Genomic DNA, 15221 nt, shown 5'->3' on the forward strand with positions numbered 1-15221 from the left:
CCCTGTAGGAACAGATTTAAAATTAATCACAAATGAACAGAAGTGTCACATAGAAATTTCCATGTTCTGATCTAAGTGCTATGCTAAGGGACACATTTTAATATTTTAATAGTCATCTTCTATGTCATAGGACCTAAGCTCAATTTCTTATTACTGAAGGAACAAAAATAAAATGCCCTCTCTCTCTCTCTTTCAATGTGTGTGTGTGTGTGTGTGTGTGTGTGTGCACATGTGTGTGTGTATTCTGCTTCTGATAAATATAAAAATTGTTAAATAAAAAAACAGACTTATTCTTTGGCATACTCTTAATAACTAGATGAAAAATCTTTCTTTTATTCTCCTTTTGGTAATTAAGTAGCTTTATGATAGATGGCTTTGCTCAATTTAAAATAATTTAAAAAAATAGAGAGAAAAAAGAAGCAAGCTATTTCTTTTGCTTGAAAATGAAACAATTATACCAGAAATGTCCCATATTCCTCTGTACCCCATCCTCCCAGAACCTTCCCATATGGGCAGTTGTGCTCTATAGGCCTGGGCTGGAGAAATGAGGAGAGAACCCTGTCAATATTTGATGAGGTCAAAGGAGAAAGTCTCGAAGAAAAAGGCTTGGCTTCTTTCCTTATGTGAGTTCTTAGGGGAAATCGCCTCTCATTCTTTCAGCCAAGACTGAGAGAAATAATTGTTCAGTTTATTTGACAAAACAATGAAAAATTTAAATAGGACAAGTTGAGTTAGAATAATAGGATCAAATTAATGCTGATTTTCTTTATATTAATTCTATCTACTCATGAAATACAGCTGAGAAATCATTATTTTTACCCACTTCCTCCTTTGTATCTGAAGTATTTCAGTAAGTTCTGCTATTTTACCTTCAAAATGATCTTTCCATCTCTGTTGCCACCATCCCTCCTAGGCTAAACCATCACTAGTCCTTGTTTGGAATATAGCCTAATAATATGTCTTTCTACTTCTGCTCTTGCCCTCTTTTAATCCATTACTGGCATAACAGCTGGTGTGGTCTTTGAAGAACCTCTGTTAGACGATGCCACATTTTTTGCTTCTCTTGCATTTGGAAGCAAGCAAATGAAAATGCCCACATGTCTTGGACCATTCATAATCTGGCTCTTACTCCAAATTCATCTCATTGCAGTCATCCTTTCCCTCTTGCCACACCCATGATTTTCAATTCCCTGAATTCACCTAGTCTTTCATCCTCGCATGCAGGCGCCAACTGCCTGCATTTCTTTCCTCCTCTCCCAATTCTTCATTTGACTCAAACTTCATTTTTCAGATCTCAGCTTAATTTCCCCTGCCTGGAGAAATCTACCTGGATCCTCCAATCTCAAGTAGATCATCCTTATCATTGTCTCCCACTGAGTTTTATTCTTTTCTTCCTCCCACTTTGCAGAATTTACAGTTACACATGTTTATTGGTTTGTTTGTATGTCTTCTCAAACTGAATACCAAGAGGGCAAAGACCTTGTCCCAGCATTGTATCCAACACCCAGCACAGTATCTGAAGTCCAGTGGGTCCCTGCACAGTATCGTTGAATTAATTCACTAATTAGTTGTTATATTAATAAACAACTTAATTAATTCATTAAGTCATAGTAATACATTATAGCGTATGGTCCAAAAATAAATTTTTAAGTCTCTTTACTTAAGGAATTGAAATAAGACCTTACGTACATATCTGAGATAAATTGGATTATTCTCCTTCCCTCTGTTAAAAAATGTCTTATGGTCTTAACTTGTTGACCCTTAAATGATTTTTTATCTTTCAAACCCCAAATAGATGCTCTGTCTTGCTTGGTCTACAATGATCAGCAGTCTCCACTTGATCATGAATGCAGGGAGATATTTTAAACTTTTTTTTTTTTTAAAGAAGGAAATCTCTCTCTGAAGAGAATCTAAAGAGAAAATAATCCATCCATTGCTGAGAAAGATGAACAAGTGACTTCCTGTATAAAAATATGAAGTGTCAATTTCTTCAGCGTGAGCAGCTCAGAACTTGGGAATTCTCAGTATTCTATCTGACATCAGACCTGGTTAGAGCCTGATAGAAGCAAGTGCTTGGGCAGCCTCCTCATGTCCTGCCCCATCAGTGATGCCTTGTATACAAGCTTCAACTGCCTTCAAAACGATGGAATGATTCCTGAACCAGCATCCTTCCAAGCCATGTAAATGGAATCACTTAAGAGCCAACTGACAAGTTGAGTTCCAGCTCTGGTTCTTGGAACATTCTTCTTCCCAGGGAGAGAGAATTTATGTTCTTTAGTCTAATGGCACAGCGGAGTTTGGCAAACTTTCTTAGTCTAATGGCAAAGGCATTTTGCTGCTCGTCCACTTTTAATATTGGGTCTGCATTCTAGATTCTGTCTTGAAACCTCTGAACAAATCTCTTGAATCCAGATCCATTCTGCAGAGATTTAGGAATTGCTTTCTGTTTTGGAAGCTTCTCTGAAAACAAAAACAAAAACAAAAACAAAAACAAAAACAAAAACAAAAACAAAAACCTCCTCCACCAGGAACTCTTTTTCTGACACATAGTATTTTAGGACTTGGGCTCTGGGGCCAGCCATATCTGAGTGTGAATTCTCAGTGAATGAATGCTATGGGTTTTTCAGAACAAATTACGTAATCTCTCTAAATCTTAATTTTCTCAGCTGCGTGGATATTAAAAGGATAGCAGTTTTCTCACAGGAATATTGTGGAAATTAACTGTGATTACACATGTACTATGTTTTGAAAGTAGTATAAAGTTCTCTCCCTAGAAGCTATCAAGCAGTGACTATTGGTTCCCATCTATATTGTCCTTAGATTGCAGAAGCCATCCTGTATCAGGAGGCAGAACTCTTGATTTTCCTATCTTCCTGAACCTCTCCTTCTCTGTTGTTTTCTATGCCAGTTAATGGGGCTATCATCTCCCAGATTTTCTAGGAGCTGTTCTTGATTCCTTTTCTCTCCCTCAGGCCTTACACACAATCCATCAGTACGTATTTTGGGGTCAGTCTCAAAGCGTTTCCTGAAATGCACTACTTCTCATGATTTTCACTCTTAACCACTCAAGGTCAAGTTACTATCATGTCTTATTGAATGATTGTGGTAGCTTCCTGATCTCTCTTTTAGCCTCACTTCCCTAAGACCCCATCCCCACATAGCGATCAATGAAAGGGTATTTTAAATATATAACCCTGCCACAACACTCCTTTGCTTAAAACCATATACAAGCTTTTGATTTTAGGTTACAATAAAAGGCATGATTTTGCCACGGCTTCAAGATCCTCCCAGTCTGCCTTTCAGCCTACTCTTTGGCTTCATTTCTTCCAAGTCTTGCCCTTGCTCAATTTTCTTACCATGTCTCTTTTCCTCACATGCCAAATTTATGATTAACTCTGAGCCTTTGCACTTGTGGGTCCCTATGTTTGAAACACATTTTTCTTAGGCCTTTGCCTGACTAACTCATTTTCATTATTCAGATGTCAGCCTCAAAATTCTCTCTTCAGAGTTGCCTTTCCTACTGTTCTTTCCTAAGTAAGACACTCCCACAACCCAGTCCCACTCTGTCCTACTCCAGTCACCTGTTTTCTCCACAGAACTGCTTACAATCTGAAGTAATTTTTTATATTCCATCTCACCTCATCATATGCCCCCAAATGTACACTCTATAATCTCAAAAATCCCTATTCTCCATGTATCCCTAATCTGTAGAACAATGAAGGCACATGGTAGATCTGTAATAAATACTTGATGTGTCTTCTTCAATGAATGAGATTTGCGAGTTTGTACTTCTTTGCTCTGCTAATTGGTACCAGAAATGATGTGGGAAGAAAAAGCATAAAAAGAAGAGTTGATTCTACAAAAGACTCTTGCTACCTTTCAACAATTAAAACCACAAAAAAATGACAGGTCGTATAGACCTGACCTTTTAAAAGTGCACCTATAGCTGAAAGGGCATACTTCATTTTGTTTCTACCACATCTGCATACTTAAAACAACAGTTGGCAATAAGAGCAGCAATAAAAAAACAGAAGACAAGAATCCTTCCTTTGACATTTATATCTTTAACTATTTTTAGCAGTGTTGATGACCTATGTTTCTTTCTTTGGAAAACAAATTCTTAAAGAGGATTTCATAATATTTTAAAAAATAAAAACAGATGCTAGTAGCAAATGCAATCACAGATTTTCTTCTCAACTCCATTCCTTCTCTTTTAAGACTTACATTTCAAATTAATTATATTATGTGCTCAATGAAGAAAGATTATTTGATTATCATAGTTTAGGTTCACCCCTCATCCCCAATACTCCAAGGAAAGGATGTAGTTCACATAACTGTTCAATGTTACACTAATTAAATATTTTTGTATTCACCATAGAGAAGGAAGATACTATTTGTCAGTAGAAGAACTGCGAATAGTAGTATATAGTAAAGCCTCTCATCCAGATACGCTGTTCCCAAGGTTCTGAAACATTCAATTTTGAACACTTGTCGAGCAGGAACATTATTGATTACAAACAAGAACTGAAGAGTGCATACAAATAGGACACTTAACTTATGTAGATATAAAAGTTTAGGTTTGAGTAGAAAAACAGAGCAGAGAATTAATATTAACTAATGAACACAGGCAATGTGGACATTGCAGTTTGAGAACACTTGATTTTTTTTATTTCTTCTTTTTTTTAAGGTTTTATTTATTTATTTGACAGAGACAGAATGAGAGAAGGAATGCAAGCAGGAACAGAGGTAGAGAAAGAATCAGGCTTCCTGCTGAACAGGGAGCCTGATCCAGGCTTGATCCCAGGACCCTATGATCATGACCTGAGCTGAGCCACCCAAGGCACCCCCATTTGATTTCTTTAAAAGCAAAATTTTCAAATATCTTTGCCTATGTTTCTGTCTTTGTGTCCAGAAATATATGACAATACTTAGATAATTTTAAAAAATTATCATCTGTTTGGAAGATAGTATATTCTCATAAACCTTTAGAACCTTGAAGTAACAAAGTAAGGATATATGAAAAGATCTTTAGAACAAACCTAAAAATAAATCAGGAAAAAAGAAAAAATGGAAGTGGATGATGGATTAATTTATTTACTTAAAATTGACTCTTTTTTAAGATTTTACATGTGAGTGATGCCATGCTATATTTATCTTTATCTGGTTTACTGCATTTAGCATAATGCCATCCAGTTTAATTCATGTCTAAAATGGAGGGATTTTCACAACTTTATTTGTCAATTATACCTCAATAAAGCTGAAAAAAAAAAAAAACCCAATAAATGGAACTTACATCGCATTTTAAGGAAAAGGCTTTTGTTTTTATTTTACTTTTCTAAAAGATTTAATTTATTTATTTGACAGAGAGAGAGCACAAGCCAGGGGAACAGGGGAGGGAGAAGCAGGCCCCCAGCTGAGCAGGGAGCCCAACACAGGACTCGATCCCAGGACGCCAGGGTCATGACCTGAGCTGAATGAAGGCCGACGCTTAACCAACTGAGCCACCCAGGCATTCTAAGGAAAAGGCTTTTAGTTAATACATAAATCATATGTGTGGAAATCTGTCTTTGAATACACATCTGTAAATGTGTGGATAAGAGTCAGAACATGCACCTATAGAGATGGTTTTCATTGTACAGCAACACAAAAGTTGGAAGTATAAATTACCAACAAATGTCCACTTCTCAATTGTATGACTATAAGGCGGAGGAATGGTGAACTTGACATGGATAGAATGGCTAATATCTTTTATGCTCTGGGCATGTGCTGATTGTGCAAGCTACTTGTAATATACTTAATGATTTCCACATGCCATATTCCCAGTCTTGTGTAGAGAGCTTATGGGACGGTTTTCTAGATGGTGAGTTGTATCACTGATGAGGAGATAGATGAGTGATTCCTGAAAGCTCTCTGTGATTGAGTGGAGACTGGGAAAGGAAAGATGTCTCAGAAGGCCAGAGAAGTTTTAAAGTAGCATTGTGAAGATTAATGAAGATAACCAATATATGTTAAGTAATCAAGTTATTCAAACATGACAATAAAAACATACTTGCTGAGAAAACAGTCTGCAATCTAGATGTTAAAGTGAAGCACGGTCAAACTGAAATATTTTTAAGTCTCCAAATTGGATGTCATGAGTTTGAACAATCAAGCTTATTCATCTACTGTTAAAAAATTCCCTTAAGTCCTGACAAAAAAAAAGTGTAAATATATTAAGTATAATATAAGTAATATAGTTAAGTATAAGTATTAATATATTATTTATATAAGTAATGTATAAGTATACATATATACACATTTATGTACTTTTATAGATTTTACATATATATAAAATTTGGACAACTTTTCCATTTAGTTCTCATTTAATACATTTTAGAAGATTAAAAGTGACCCCCGTAGAAAGAGGTTACAGGCAAATTCATTGCCCTGGGTATAATGTGACTTGGACAATATGGGGGAAATCAGAAGGATCTGAAGTGTATATCAAGCGGTTTTATGAAGTCTTTGAGATCCAAATCATATTTTGGACCCTTTTAACATATGGTCACACAGCTTTATATACTTCCTTACAAATAAATATAAGTATCTGTTGAAGATATGCATTCTATTCAACAATGTTTAGGTTTCTTGAGGCAAAGACTGAGTCTTCACAGTTATAGCCCCAGCATGAGTCTAGTAGCTGGCAATAACAGGAGCTCAATAAAAGCCTTGCTGTTGAATGACTGAGTTTATATTTTGGGCTCTAGGGAGGATGTATGTCCTCTCTTTGTATATCTTTTAATCTAACTACTGACACCCTCATTCTTGGAAGACTTCAATGGATGTCTTTATGCTGATCACAGTCACTAGTGATGAGTGTATTGCTAATAAGGTATAACATGGCTGATTCTCTTAAGTGGCAGGTTCTAAAAGAGGATGCACCATGTGGCTTGAACATACAGTAGTTTTCTGTATAACCTTGGACCATTCATTTAACCCCTCTATGACACAGGTTTCCCATCTGTGAAATGAGAATGATACTACCTATCTCCCACCCACTTCACGGGAATAGTATGTCCACACCTGAGATAATGGCTATTCATCACTTGAAGCTCACTGGAGAAAAGTACTATATAATTACAATTGTTATTGTTTCCTACACGGAGCGAATGATGATATGGGAAAGAAGAGATGTTGCCCAAGTTACGTATAAGTGCGTCTAGGGTAGGGACAAGAAAGAAAAGGAAAAAGAACATCTCTAAAATTCCTGCCGACTGAAATATTTTTGCTCTGGATTACCCCCTAATTAAACTATTTTCTTCTAAAGAGACAAAAAGAAAATGGGAAAATAAAAAAGCGAGGATAAGAAATAGTTTTTTTTTGGTGATTTTTATCAGAAGAGGGATAAAGAATTTAAAAAATGGAAAAAAATTAGCAGGAGAGAAAAGTTTTAATAAGGTTTCTGGTTCACTTTTTACAGACAAGTGCCTCTTGGTTATATGTTTGTGGCTTATCCACTTTCTGTACTATCTAGGTTAACTCTGCACCCCTGGGCAGACTTTTCCCTTGTCTGCAAGTTTCTGGGTCAAGTCCCTCTTTCTGTGACCTCTCCCTGAGGCAGTTTTTATGTCAAGGAATGCAAACCAATTTTAATATTAGCCTAAGGTAAACATAATTAGAAGGGTAAATTCTCTGCCAGAAGGGGGGAAATCATGCAAGGCATTTCAAACTCAAATGTAATTTTTGTAAAAATTGCTTCTCCAAAATGTTATACCAAAGCAGCTCAGGGTTAGATATCATCCATAAATGATTACCACTTGTCCAATGAGGAGACTATCTTCGACAATAATTTTTAAAATGTCACTAAACCTGCATTTTCTTGCAAAATATTTAACAGATCCCCTCCAACTTACCAATAAATTCTAACACCATAGATAATTATGTAGAACTCCATAAATATTTAATATCCACAAAATGCAATTCAGGTAATTAAAAATAAGAAAATAAAATAAAGGGAATGTGGGAAAAAGGGTAAACGGGGAATTATTGCCATTTAACAGTGCAGTAAGTTAAAAAATAGGAATAGAAAAGTGGGTATTGAGAGTATAGGTATGAGCTACTTGGGCACAGAAAGAGATTCCCTCTTTCATCATTATATTCCCCCAGCAAATAGAGGAAAGTCTCAGTAAATCACTGGAGAATGAAGTGTAGGACAGAGTAGGCAAAGAATAAAACAAGCTTGAGATTAGTTCAGGAACAAAAAAAAAAAAAAGAGAGAGAGAGAAAAAGAGAGAGAGTAAGGGTCTGGCAGGAAGAAAAGTTTGTAAGTAATGAAAACAAATTTTATTTAACTGTTTAAAAAGCTTGATTTTTTAAAAGTTCTATAGATAAACTTTCAGGTCATTGTGACTTTCATGGCTATTTTCTAGTTTTTTGTTTTTTTCTAGTATTAGTCAAGCTCATTTCTGTCCATAGTGTTCCTCTGCAATTCTTCCATTTGTATATGTTCTTACAGTCTTGAAATTTACGCATAGGAAAGAGGAATCATTTTCTAGTTAGCAACAGGAGGATCACCAACCTGGATGGCAGTTGGCTTCTAAAAAAGAGTTTGCCCAACAACGGTGATTTGACTCCTGACCTCCGGATGCAGAGTTCCCCTTTTCCCAATGCCCTTCTGTGTCAGAGGATGCTAGATTCGTAGGCCAGAAGATGGGAATTCCAAAGCAGAGAACACTCATAGCACAAGGGCTGGTGAATTCCACACATATCTCAAAGCATTTCCAACTTGTATTTTTGCCCATTGCTGCTGGTGCTCTCTTGTAAGTAGATTTTAAACATAAATTACACTCGTGCCACTGGTTAATCTCAAAATGTTTAGAGTACAACTTTGACCCTTCCCTCAAACTTGAGGAACTTCTCTCTCATTTATTCCATTGACTTAGTACCAAAGAGCTTTCTAAGGCAACCTGAGAAGAAGGTCAATATTAAAGAACAATTATGTTTTACTTTCAGAGCTCACAATCCATCTGTTTTCAGAGACATACAAACCTACGTGGTTTAGAAGGAATTTGGCCAAGTGTCTTTTTATTTGTTTGTTTGTTTGTTTATGTTTGAGTATAGTTGACACACAAGGTCACATTAGTTTCAGGTTACAACATAGTGATTTGACAGGTTTACAGATTATGCTGTTTTCACCAAAAGCGTAGCCACCATCTGTCTGGATACATCACTATTACGGTATTGTTGACTATATTCCTCATGCTGTGTCTTTTATTCCCGTGATTTATTCACTCTGTAGCCTACTGCCCTTTTTAATCAATAGCTTTTCTAAAAAAAAAAAAAAAAAAAAAAAAAAAAAAAAAAAAAAAAAAAAAAATCTACCTGTTGAAGAAAGCAGTTCAGGTGTTTCAGTGACTTGAAGTTGGGAAGCCGGGATCTACCAAATCTAATGGTATAACACATCTTTCTGACCCTCTGTGTGCCACAGCCCAGCAGCACTGCAGCCCCTGATCCCATCTCTGGGTGCTACTCTGGGGACAGAGGGTAAATCACATAAGCAGTTTCTGGGGGAACAAATGATCTCTGCAACAAAAGTCTAAAAACAGCAACTAAAAATAGGTAAACTTTGCTGCGTGAGAATTCAGTACTGGCCCCTTTGACCTTAGTCCTCTTTTACAAATGGATCTGTGATTCTAATGGGGGTTTTATGGATATTAGGCACAGAAAGGTAACCAACCTACACAGTGAGATGAGGGAGTAAGTTGCATGTTTCTGCAATCTTTGAAGATGAGAGAAGTTTGTCAACAGTCTGATCTTGCCCATCTAAGATTATTAATGGCATTCCAGTTTTCAGAACCTGGCTGTATATTGTTCCCAGCATTTCCTATCATTCTGTCTCTGTTTATATCTCCCTGGTAGACACACACTCCACTCTAAATGAGAAGCTCTGCCTAAGAGACAGCTGCAAAGGGTTCTATTTATGCACACAAGACTTGAAATAAGACATATCCTAACCTTTAATTATGAATTACTACCTAAGTTTCAAGGAGTGTGAAAGCGGGAGGAAAAGCAATGAGAAAATCATGCAGATTTTTTTTTTTTTAAGATGACAAAATCTTGAAGTTGATTTAACAGGGTTTCTTTGACTTTAGAAGTCATATGCTGAAAACTCTTGTAAAAAAAAAAAAGAAGAAGAGAAAGAAAAAAATATTGCACAGGTCACACTGCCAAGGATAAACAATCATTCTTAAGTCCTTTGTTTCAGGCCACAGTGAAACTTAATCCCCGAGGTGTTCCTGTCTGTCCATGCATGCATGTGGAGCTTGCCATTCCTCTAGTTCTGGTGCTTGCTTTCAAGCACAGAGCTCCTGACTGCAAGGCATTTGATTTCTGGTAATTAATCAGCTCATCATACCCGCTGTGTTTCTCCCCCAGGCCCAGCTCAAGTGAGTGATCCAAATCTGGCTTCGGGAAAAAAGAAAGCATTTATGCCCTGAGAGCACAGAACGAAACACTGATAAACAGTTCTTGGTAAAACATGGGATTCAGATGGCATTATTTTTCTTCTTAAGCCATAAGTCATCTTAAAACACACACACACACACACACACACACACACACACACACACACACACACACACAGCAAAAAACCAAAACCAAAACGAAAACCAAACAAAAACATGTCGAATGCCCTTTAAGCAGAAAGCAGTTTGTCTTAATAAAAAGAGTTATCAAGATTTGCTGGTGCTTGTGTCTGGTGCCACAGCCTTTTAACGCGTTTGCCTATAATGTTAATGTTCATTTTTTAAACACCATTTTGTTTGAATCTTTAGACACACTACTTTATCTCAGAATTTCTTGTTTGGCTTGTCTCTGTAATAACCCAGTTACTACTAATTTTATTTGTGAACAATCTGAACTTGTATTAGGAATTCCTCGTGCCCAGAGATTTGGCAACTTTCATTCTTTTCAAGACTTACTTGTCTTCATCGAGAGCCAGTTGTAAAGTAAGGTTTTGTTATTAGAACTGAGAATACCCTTGTGTATTTGTCTTGCAGGTAATTTTGAGCCCTTTTGTTTCTATAAATAATGTAGTCCTATAATGGGTTCCCTTTTCTTGCCCATTATTCTGCTCAAAACTGAGATTAATCAATCAGTTGTCAAAAACATTTCTGAATTGGCTGTATTTGATTTATAGAAGCTATGCATGAACATTAAGCAGTGGGAAACATGGCATATCAAAGCTATAATAGACTTAAATGATTTTGAAGGTAGCATGAATTTCAAATAATGCCAACCCACAGGATCTTCTCCATGTCTGATAATACTTCTCTTGCTATGAGGAAACAGTCTTAAAGAACTATTTCTTCTACACATCTGATATATAGTTTTAACAATGATAGGTTTCACCAGAGGTCTTAAGATTTTGTTTCCAGGAGACATTTGACAATTCTGAAGACACTTTCAATTGTCCCAACTGGGAAAGAGATATGCGACTCCAATCTAATAAGTAGAGGTCAAGAATGCTACTAAACATTCTGCAATGCAAGGGATAACCCCCACCCCCACAGATCAAAGAATTATGTGTTCCAAAATGTCAATAATGCTGAGATTAAGAAAACATGGGTAACATACATAAATATTTATATATTTATTTTTCATTTCAAAATAAATAGAGGGGGTGCCTGGGGGGCTCAGTCTGTTAAACATCTGCCTTTGGCTCAGGTCATAATCCTAGAATCCTGGAATCGAGTCCTTCATCAGGGTCCCTGCTCAGTGAGGAGTCTGCTTCTCCTTCTCCGTCTGCTCTTCTCCCCAGTCACGCTCTCTCTTTCTCTCTCATTCACTCTCTCTCTCAAATAAATTTTAAAAAATATTACTAAATAAATAAAAGAATGAAGAAAGTATATATGTCCTAAATATACAACTTAAACACATTTCAAAAATTGAATGCAAATAACAACAAGATCAAGTAAAATAAGATGATCAGCATGTCAGAAGTCATCTCATGCTTCCTTCCACCCTTGACAGTGATGACCACTGTCCTGATTTATAAGAGCATCTAAATGGAATAACAGAGTAGGTTACATATGTATGTTGCATAAACTGTATAGATACATTTCTCTCTTTCCTTTGAATCCTAAGGCCATTGAATCCTACAAATTAAAGGTAGGACTTATTCTGGCCCAGGAAAATTTGGGGAACTTTGAGATTATGGTGAATTTGTTGAGGGTTGCCCTTTATTATCACTGAAGCTTTGAAAGAGAAGGCTGTTCTTCCCAGTGCATTTCTGTTTACACACCTCCCCCCTACCGCTTTACCATGATGGGAAAGGAAGACCAGGATTCGTAAAACAAAGTAGACAAGTGCTGGTCAATAAAATAAAATGAAGACGTGTTCTCTGAGATTTTGTTTATTTTACTTCCAACGAACTCACATGCAAAGAGAGATCCGTCGAAGCCACAAGTAAATGATGTAGACGCTTAGCCAAATGGGAAAAAGTGCCTTATGTGTCATGTCTTGTGCCCTTCTGTTGTTTCCAATTTTTCCTGCTTCTTATTTCTAAGCATACCATCCTCATAAGTGAAGTAAACCACATTGGGCAAGAGCTTAAGTTAAATATCAAAATCACTGCCTGCTGACCGTGAAAACTCATTCATGCTGAACATTTGTGGGTTATCAGGATCAAAGAAGACTTCGATATTTATCAAAAAATTTAGCCCACCATGGTTTAGCCTTTATTAACTTGGTATGTATTTGAAGAATTCAATGGAATTAATGCAGGCCAAGCCTGCACTGAATTTTTTTTAACTTAGGAAAACCCTTATCCTCCTGAAGAGATGGGTATCAGTTTTTAAATATTGAGAAAGGGCAGAATAACATAAGGTTCACACATGCTTTGGTTGTCTGAATGCAGTGAGCTCTCTGCAGGACTGAATTATGCTTTGCACATGAAGAAACACAAGAACAAATTTTTCTCTTATATAATGCTTCTAATGCTGATTTGAAGCACTATGGGAAATCAAACTGAGTCTAGACAACACAACTTTTCTGGTTCAGGTCCAAAATTACTTTAAATAAGGACAAGCCCGGTTGCAAAATCGTGGGCTGCAACAGATATCAGAATAAGCAAAGAGAGTTTTCCAAAAAATTTTACTTACAAATCTATCCCCTGTAGAAAAGTCTGGATGATGGGGTGGTCCCTCCTGAATCAGAGACAAAGATAAGTTTACTTTAGAAAAAGGACCTCCTCATTTATGCTATCATTTTCTTGCTGCATACAAAGTGGTTAGATAGTCCATTATTTTATTTAAAAATTTCAATATTATGATCACTGGTGTGTTTATTGCCACTTATCATTTCAATGTATTTCTTACTCAGAAGCAGGAATATTTTATTAATTTGCCTGTTGGGGAATAGTGCTGGTGTGGGGGAGGGGGAGGAGAGGTTGGGGTGGAGGAAAAAATATAGTAATAATAATCAGAGATTATTTAAAATGCTAAAGAAAATTTTCCTAGATGATTTCTTCGTGTAAGAGAAATGCTCTGAATCAGAGAAGGATAGACAGAGACAGAAGGAGAAAATCACACATTTAAATCAAGAATCTAAAAACTTCCCAGGCAAATATTTAGCATAACACTTATTATTACATGATTTTAAATATGTCATCCCTATCTAACATGGAGATAAAAGATAATAAAAATTTTCTAGGAAGTGTGCTTAGAAAACAAATCATTTGCTGTAACTACTTTGTTTCTTTTATTAAATGTCCATTATTTGTATAACAAAAATCAAGATTTGCCATTTTCCCTTTAGGTGGAGTTATAATTCAGTACTTTATTACTTTTAAGGTCAGTTTCTTTTCTACACCTCTAAGAAACACTATCTGGTAATAGAGTTGCTGGTGCGTAGTAAGTATGCAAAGCTATAATTATTTCAAAATGTCATTTAATTTCTGTAACTATAGAATCAATGTCATACAAGTTGCACCTGTGTTTTTTCTGTTAGTGCAAGGCATTCCTTGAGAACTAAGATATAAATAGCTGCAAACAATCACAGGTATCCATTGGTGAGAAAGTTTCACGTTCATCTTAAAACAATGTTTTTCTAAGTGTAGTCTGAGGATTACCTGCTTCAAATTCATTGGAAAGCAGAGGATGTTTAGCGAAACATTAGATCCATGGTCCCTGCTCTTTTTTTACACTGTTGCAGTTTTAATTTCAACATGTAACAGAAATCGGGATTTTAAAAAGATAATTTTTTATTCATATAGCTAACCTGCCATATCCATATAGTTAAGATAACCATGAAGCAGGGACCATTACTATCCATTTTAGAATCAAGGAAATTTAGGCTCAGAGATACTGTGACTTAGTCAAGTTCACAGAGACAGCCAATTGTGGAGCTGTCATTTACAGCAGGCAACTTAATGCATTTTTCCTATTTAAATATTATAGGATGTTAAATCTGATTTTTTACCTTAGTTAATGCCAAAGCTGAAAAGAAAAGATTCTAGGTAACCCTTTATTCCAAACTTGGCTATGTTTCCACTGTCTGACTGGCAAGGGAACTGGTACTTGGATTTCTTTTTGAGTCTGGGACACCATGGAAGGTAACTGACCCAAGATGGCATTGCTGGTCCCCCACCTAACCGAGGTTATCCTGCACTGGATGTGGAGAACCCAATAGCTCTTGCTTAGAAGCTGAAGATGAGTTTGAGCCCGAGTCTGAGCAGAGTTCTGAGGAAGCCCCACTGGGCAGACCAAATCTCATACTTGTAGCCACAAAGGTCAACATTCCAACAGTGATGAGACAGAGGGCATTGTCAATACTAACCCAAAACACTTGCAACTCTCTTGCCCTAATATATAACAGGATGTTTGCCCTCCTTTCTTCATCTCTCTTCCTTAACCCAACATCAAAAATGGAGGTGGAAGGGAGATGTGTAGTGCAGTGTATGCTTCTGTCTGTGTTCTTATTCCACGTGCCCAGAAGCCCAGTCTCTGTTGAGAGAAGGAGAGCTTCATGAAGCAATACATGACTGAAGTTTAACCAACGTGAAGCGAGTTGTAATTGTCAAAAGCAACCTGAGAGTTCAAGGATCTCTCACTCTCTTTAATGGTTGAGGTCTCACAATTCAATAAAGTGTGACTAGTAGGAGTGATTGAGGAAAAATCACATTTATACTACCCTCCCCTTAATTAAGACTTGTAATAAGTTTATTTAAACTACATATTTCAAGT

This window comes from Lutra lutra, chromosome 4 (genome assembly GCF_902655055.1).
Source record: "Lutra lutra chromosome 4, mLutLut1.2, whole genome shotgun sequence".
Taxonomy (NCBI): domain Eukaryota; kingdom Metazoa; phylum Chordata; class Mammalia; order Carnivora; family Mustelidae; genus Lutra; species Lutra lutra.